We start from the raw sequence: 8,794 nt of genomic DNA on the forward strand, positions 1-8,794 counted from the left end.
CAAGGTTGTATCTTGATGTGTTTTTCATGAAGCATGTGAGTAGGTTAGTTGAAACTCATGAATTTTGGATGGATTAAGATTGTCAAATTGATAAGTACACCTATGCCTTAAAGAACGCATGCAAAGTGTTTGATAAAATGCCTAGGAAACTAGCAATCATGCAATATGGCTAAATTGTGACTAAGTGAAGGATTCATGATATGCCCCCATGTTTCAATGATTTTCATGTTGATATTATGTCTTGTAAATGTTGTTGGGATGTTCATGAACTAGTCTTATGATATTATGCCATGCTTACTTGCAAATCCTACTTATGTACAAAATGTATGATTCTATGCACTTCATGGAATTCCCCAAGTTATGATATTATGGATTGTTGATGTTGGTCACGTATGTTGACACCTAATTTTTTTCTCCACGACTAAATTTAATCCTGAGTTTCTTCAGTTTTTAATAAACCAAAATAATTATTTCATTCAAATAAAAAAAACTTAAAATATTTTTCGTACGTGATTTTGTCATTTTAAGTAGCGATTATATACTATCGTGTTCAGTTATACGAGATTATATAATTTGTTACTTAAATATTTATCTTACAAAATATCGAATTTAATTAAGGCTTATCTTGAAAATAAATTCAAATGATTAAAATCTTAATTCAAATATAATTTATTCTCAAAAATAATTTATTTGGATAAATATGCATTCATTTTATTAAACTAAGAAGCTCGGGATTAAAAAAAAAAGTATTGATTCTTATCAAATTTTAATTTAATTTAGCCAATCTATTAGATTTGACCATAATTGAAAATTGATCATAATTACAGTGCAATTCGTCAATTAATTTTTAATTTGGTCAAAATAAATAAATATGGCTAAATTTTAAATTTCAATTGGGGTTATATTTTAAATAACCCCAAAATTCTCAAGAACTCTCATTACTTTTACCCAATTTCCACCAAAAAATAATTTTAAATTGTACTATTCCCCCCAACTTTGTCCTTTTTCAATTTTGAAATTCAAAGATTGTACTACATTGTACTATTTCCCCCCCACATTATCTTCCACCTCACCTTATCTTTAATTTTTTACATTCCAAAAACCCCCCTAAATGCTTTTTCTCCCACATTGGTAGATGACAAGAAATAAATTTCTTATCTTTTCCTACAAATACTTTTCTCTCACATTGGTGGAAAAGAAAAAAAATACCCCATTTTCTCCTATAAATACTACCACTAGTTTGGTAGAGAGAGGAGGGAGAAGGAAGAAAAAAAAAGGGCTAAAAAGGGGAAAAAAATTCTTTTGAACAAAAATAGTTATTTTTATTTAGTAAAAATTTTTGTTTCATAAAGTTGATCGGCTAATCAAAATTTTTGAGTTGCCGGCGACGTTTTTTCGGTGGTGGTTGATTCCAACGAAGCTCGTAGTCTCATTTTGCTGCCCCCAAAAGGTAAACACACCTTCTTTTTTCTTTTTTTTATTATTTTAATTTTTATTATCGTTTTTCTCTTCATCTTTTTTCTTCTTCGTAGTTCGTAGATATAATTTTATTTGTTGGGATTGTATGTTATAGATGGCCTTGAAGGCCCTAGGACGTTGTGGTATCGATATTCTAATTATTTTCATGATCATGGTATAAAAATAAGCTAGCAATAGTTGTATGTGCCTTTTTTTACTTTATTCTTTGATTATTTTAGATAAAGTTTCAATCTTTGCTTAAAAGATGTATTTATACTTTTTTAAAACTCATTGTTGTTGGATACATTTGTTTTTAGTATGTAAAGTTATTTTCTTTATGTTTAGAAGAATAGTTAATGTTGAATGTTTTGTCTTTTCACCTTATTCTTTGATTATTTGAATAAAGTTTAGATCTTTACTTGAAAAACGATACCCATCTCTTGTTTAAACTTATTGTTGGTAGATATATTTGTTTTTAGCATGTAAAGTTATTTCTTTTATGTTGAAAAGAATAGATAATATTGATTGTTTCTCTTTTTTTACTTTATTCTTTGATTATTTTGGATAAAGTTTAGATCTTTACTTCAAAAACAATACCCATGTCTTGTTTAAACTTATTGTTGGTAGATATGTTTTTTTTAGCATGTAAAGTTGTTTATTTTATGTTGGAAGAATAGTTATTATTATTTGTTGTGCCTTAATAAAAATAGTAATTAGTTAAGTCAAGAATTTGTCATTTGCTTACTAATTATTTTAATGGATTTCAAAACCCTCATATAAGATATGAAGTGCTAGCTTTATTTTTCATCCAAGATGTTTATTCTTCTTTATTAGCATGTTGTCTTTTCAAAATGATAAAAAGTTCAAACTTTTGCGTCTAAATAAAATTATTTTGATATTTTTGACTCATGCATAGTATGATTGTGAAACTTTTGCTTTGCATTTTTTATTTGTTGACTCTTATTCTTGTGCAAGTGTGGTTATTCTTGTCATTCAAAAATTGGTTCTTGATAGTTTCTTTTAATTTGAAATATGTTACTTTTATGCCTTGAACATATATTAATTTCTTTATCTTTTCTTTGTATGCAAAAAATATCTCGAGTCTGCATTTCGTAATGGGTAAATGAGGTTCACCCCTTCAAATCAAGTACGAAGTTTAAATCCAAGGTCCACTACATGGGGTGCGGGTGCTAGAAGATTGACAAAGAAGGAAAATGGGTCAAAACCCATTGATGAGGTCACTAAAAGACTTTCTCAATTTTTATTATTGTCTTCTTTTTATTTATTCATTTAGTCATTTATTTATTCATTCATTTCGGCCTCGAAGCCAAAGTTGTATTTAATACAGGTGAAGCAAGACTCGAGCCAAAGGCTCGAAAAATAGTTTACGACAGGTGAAATGGGTTGGAAACCCAACTAGACTAGGACAGGTCTCGTTGATTTGGGCCTAATGGCCTAAATCCTTTACTTTCTCCTCCCTTCCCCTTTTATGTGTTTATTTGTTTATTAGTTTTGTTTAGACTTAGTTAAAATCCCTACTAAGTCGCCTAAATCTATTTTACATGTCTTTTTTTGTTTTGAAAAAATCAAATCACTATTTCAACAAATTAATCTTTTCGAAGTTAATCAAAAGACGATTTTCAAAAAGTCCGAATAACCGCAAGTTAGCGGACGTTTTAGGTGCCTAACACCTTCCTAAAACGTTAATAGGAACCACTTATCTAGAATCTCTAACTTAAAACGATTTTCCTGTTTTGAATCGTTTGAAGTAACTCTCTAAAAGTTTCTTAATTCCTTTTTAAAATTAAGTGGCGACTCTCTTTCAAAAGTCAAAATTTCCTCAAAACAACATACTCAAGTCAATCATGTGCGTCAGTTTCCTTCCATCGAGTCCTGGGGGTACTTGTACCCGAAAAATATAGTTGTGTGCCTAGAGCCTTGTCATGTTTCACGATCTCCAAAATCAAGCCATTAATCAATAAAAATCAGTCAGTCATGTGACTCAGGAAAACTTCATGATCTTAGTCAGTTATCAGATATCAGAAGTATTCCGTCAGTTAATGGAATTCAGTAAGTTCAGTCCACGTACAGTCAATTACTCATGTTCAGTCTCTTCAGATGGGAGTAGAAGTTAGCACCGAGCGAACCCAAGGATGGGAACGCACCTGTTATATGAGGGTGTGATTCTTAGCAGTCATCTTTGCGTTCCAGAACTATGTAGCCAACATAGGTTGAGACATTGCAACCTGTTATATGAGGGTAGATGGGGTGGCTTAACCTGTCATATGAGGGTTCCCTCCGTTCTCACTAGGGTCACCTGTTATATGAGGGTTACCCACACGCTGTCTTTACCAGTGGCGCGGACACCCTTCCAGTAAGGGCAGAGATTGGACCCCAGTTTAGCCAAAATGGCACATATGGGGCATGTCGGTTAAACAACTACCTTCCATAGTTTCAGTATCAATCTCAGTAAAAGAACTCAGATAGTTCTTCAGATTTCAGTATATCAAGATTATCAGATATAGTCAAATTCAGTTACAGTATGAAACTCAAGTAGTTCTATCAGATTCAGGACTGTTAGACACAGTCACCCATGTTATCAGAACTACAGTATCAGTCATGATTAGTTATCAGTAAATCATGTATTAGCGTACAGATTTAGCTGTCACACATTCACAATCTCAGTTACATGTATGCATATTTGCACTCTCACGTTCATATCAGTCAGTCAGTTAGCATTGTTCATGCATGTAAACCCTTTGTATTTAGCCTACCTCACTCGTACACTCAGTACTTTCAGTTGTACTGACACATTTGCGCTATGGTGTTTTCTTTTATGTTACACCATAGGTTCAGAGCCACAAGTTCCAGATCAGCAGTAGCATTCCAGTCGCAGAGTTGCAGTGAGTCCTCATCCATTCGAGGACGATATTAGTTTATTTCATTTATTGCTTCAGTTCAGTTTTACGGAGTTAGTTGGAGACATGTTTCTTCAACTCCTTATTTAGACAGTACTTAGAGACTTTCAGATTTAGTTCAGATTTATGTTCAGTTTTGATTCAGACTTCAGTTGTTTTGGGTATTTATCACCCACATGGATGTTATTTTTTTTTATAGATTATTTATCCAGTTGAACCTTATGGCCTATTGTTCATGTTTTCCACATATTACATGTATATTATGCAATGTACAGGTACAGATATCAGTCATGGGTTGGCTTGTGGTCCTTCGGGGTCATGAGCACCGTGTAGCATTCCGGTTCAGATAATCAGGGCATTACAGGCTACTTTAGCCAAATCCTCTCTCAGTAGCATACCCAACCATGTTATGCAGTTTATTGACCTCCTTAAGTACATCCATGATAACATAGGCAAAATCTATAAGAACTTCATCTGGGGCACCACTTCCTCTAGAAGAAAAATATAAGTCGAAGAACCATCACCATAACAAAGAAGGAGGGTGGCCTTGGGATGTAGAGTTCCAGTAACAAGAATGAATCCATCATTTATAGCCTGGCCTGACGGTTCCATTCAATCCTTTCTTCCATTTGGGCCAAATTCCTCTTCGACAAATTCAACTCCACTTCCAAGACCTCCCTTCCTAGCCACTCTAGAACCTGGAGAGCCCTCCAAAAAGCTGAAAGCTCTGCCAGGATGCCATCCAGTGGTCCATCTATGATGAAGTTAATGTTGACTTTTGGAACCATAGATGGATCCCTAACCATCCCCCTTTAGGGAAGTCATTCAGGGCCCCACATCTTATAATCCCCATACTCTAATGCTTTCTGATATCTGGATTAATGAAAACTGTAACTTCAATAATGTTTTCTTTGACATCCCTCACATCATTAAACCTAATATCCAAAGTTCCTCTGCTCCTAACCTTAGGATCACAAGAGATACCTCATCTTGGATACTCACTAGAAATGGAGCCTTCTCTTTCAGAAGTGTCTACTATCACATCTCTCAAAGTGGTACCTCCAACACCATCACCAACAACCTCTTTAATTGTATTTGGAAAGCCAAAACACCGAACAAGATTAAGTTCTTTCTTTGGCTATTCCAGCACAATAGCCTCCCTACTAAAGCTACTCTTTCCTATAGAGGGATAGACTTAAACCCTTATTGCAGAATTTGCAATCACCCCTTAGAAGATAACTCGCATATCTTTTGTGACTGTGATTTTGCTAAGTCCTTTTAGCATTGTATGCTCCAAATGACCACGGAACAGTCCCATGCCCCTATGATCAATGTTGTTAACTAGAAATCCACTTGGAATACCATCAAGAATAACAACTTTGATAGCATTATCACTTGGGGGTCCCTCCTTTTCTTCCGTCTTTGATCTATTTAGAAGATCAGAGACAGTAATCTTTTTTAGGGTAGCGAAACCCTCCCTCTTTCAGGGATGCCTATGTTGAAGTTGTGGAATATTTCCATATAAGCAGCTTTTCCAAGCCACGAGCTAGGAACATTATCAATGTTAACTGGCACCTCCCCCTAACAGCTACTTCAAGCTTAACACCGATGGATCTCATTTGGGTAACCCTGGTAAATGGGGTATTGGTGGAGCCATCAGAAATGATAGAGGGTATTCGGTCAGGGGCGGATCTAGGGGTCCCATTGGAGGTTCTTGGGAACCCAGTAACTTTCGTACAAATCTAGTATTTATATAAAGAAATATAGTAAATATATAAAAAATTATAAGTTGGGAACCCATAACCAAAGTGTATTGTTGGTCTAGTGGAGTAGAGGGGCTTATAAAAATTTCATTGACCTCGTGGTTGTGGGTTCAAATCCCATTACTAACTATTTATTTTTATTTGTTTTTATTTTTATCTAATATGAAAACCCACAAACTTTAAATCCTACATCTGCCTCTGTATTCGGTGCTTGATTTTAGCCAAAGCTTTTTTCATGGCACTAACAATCACATGGAACTGTTGACCCTCAGAGAAGGCCTTAAACTTGTGTCTCAACAGAATCTTATTCCTTTAATCATCAACATTGATTCCGAGGAAGTTATTAGCTTGTTATCAAAAGGCAACTCACTATATGACCCTCTTATTAATGATTGCAGATTGTTGATAAGAATACTGGACAGTCCAACCATGCAACATTGCTATAGGGAGCAAAACAAGGTCAAGTGTCTGCCCCCCTTGTTGCTAAAGATGTTTGGAATGACATCTCAGGATCTATCCATCAAAAAAATGTATCTACCACCCCAAACATTCATGGGTGAGAAGCCCCTATTTTTGTAATTGAGCCGGACTAGCTCACCTCCCCGTGAATATTTTGTTTTAATTTAATGTAATCTTTTTCATAAAAAAAAAAAAAAAGAATTTTGTATGTTAGATTTGATGGGATTTATGAAAGAAAAAGTTGGCGAAATTTTTAATTTATTATTTTCTATTTATTTTTAGAGTTTAATGTAACTTTTTAGATGTAATTTTTTTTTTTTTAGTGTCTCGTGTAATATCTTATATTGTATATTTGATGTTTATGATTAAATTTTTCCATAATTTCTGTCAAATCTAACATACATAGTTCCAAAAGTAATTGTCATAATTATAAATATCATGTTTTGACAAATTCGAAGTACCAAAGTTTTCTGGTACATCGTAAGAATTTTTTTTAAATATACTAATAAATATAAGGGACCATCTATCTCTTTTTTTTTTCAGATGCAATTGAGACGATAAAATTTACCCACCCCAATGTTTACATCTTGTAATTTGTGCAATTTCTGCTTATCATTGATCTTCTTTTTGGAAATAAGGAAATACATATGGTATTGCTACATACTCCCTCCGTCTGATTTTATCCATCTCAAATTAGGATGACATAGCTATTAAGAAAATAATGATTGGTAATATAACTTTATTATTTTGCCCCTCTTAATTGCATCTTGTTGTTAGTTCTAATATTGATGGATGACTAATACAAAGTACCATTTATATTCTTAATGGTGTACTCTTAATGATACTCATCTTTGCAATATTTTTCAAGAATGCTAATAATAAAAAGTAATCAATTACACTAAGGGTATAATGGAAAAAAAATTATCTTGTCTTGATAAGTAAAAAAATAAAAATAAAATGGGACAATAAATTAAAAAATTTGGGACGAGTAAAATGGGACGGAGGAGTAGTAGAATTGTTTTCCATTATCTTTGTACTACATACATTAAAATATACTTACAAAGTTCACATTATAATTTTCATTATTATGAGTTTTTTATTTTACTCATTTGTTTCATTGTAGAGTTGTTTTAGCTTCACTCAATCAATCATTTTTACTTTCTTTTCTCATTTTGAAAATGATATTTGTTTTTCTACAAAAAAAAATTGTTATGCAAATTAAGAAACTAAAAATATGAAGATCGATCATGCAAGAGCAAATATAAATTTAAAAGTCAAAATTAGTAAAAATAGGGGGAAAATATATACTATTTAAAATGAGAGAAAGTTTGATTTTTTAAAATAAAATTAATGGATGTAAATGATTTTCACTCTTTATTTATTTATTGGAATGACTAGATTATGAGATCATTTAAATATTTTAATTTCAATAGTTTAGTTTACTTGGTAAATAAATGGAACTATAACAATCTCTTTTAAAGTCAAATGGTGATTACTCCAATAATGAACAGTTTAAAGTTTTGATGAATGTAAACTAGATAAGTCCATAATTAAAAAAAATGAAAACAAAAAAAAAAAACATGACACACTCGTTGTGATGCCCCCTCAAAAGTTGAAAGAATAATGTTACATACTCCAATAGTCTAAAAATAAATAAGTGGTCAAATGACCCAAAACTAAGGGTGTGTTTGGTATAGAAGAATATATTTTGAATTTTTTAAAATTATTTAATATTTGATTGATCAAAATTTTTAGAAATATTTTTATGAGAAAGCAAATTCGTTAAAAACAAATAAAATCACTTATATATGGTGGAAATACAGGAAATAAGTGTTGTTTCATACTAATCCTCTAATATTTATCTTTCAACACGCTCCATCTCGTTGCCCCCTTTTCAATGTACAACTATCCTCGTGTTTAGTAGGAAAAGTCATAATTTTCATTAAGAAATTTAAAATATGAAGAACTGACATAAAAGGAAGTCAAAATGATTCAACACTTATTATATATCAATAAATAAATAAATTTATCATATATATAGTATAATTTTTCACTGAGTGAATTCGAATCAGGTAAAGAAATTATTATTATGCCCCTATTGGTAAAGTATGCACTTCTTACAAAGGTCTCACTAAACGACTCTCGATTCTGAAGCATGTTGAGGGACAAAAAAGTAGTTGTCTCGATAACTACTGA

The sequence above is a fragment of the Capsicum annuum genome, chromosome 8 (assembly GCF_002878395.1).
Source record: "Capsicum annuum cultivar UCD-10X-F1 chromosome 8, UCD10Xv1.1, whole genome shotgun sequence".
Taxonomy (NCBI): domain Eukaryota; kingdom Viridiplantae; phylum Streptophyta; class Magnoliopsida; order Solanales; family Solanaceae; genus Capsicum; species Capsicum annuum.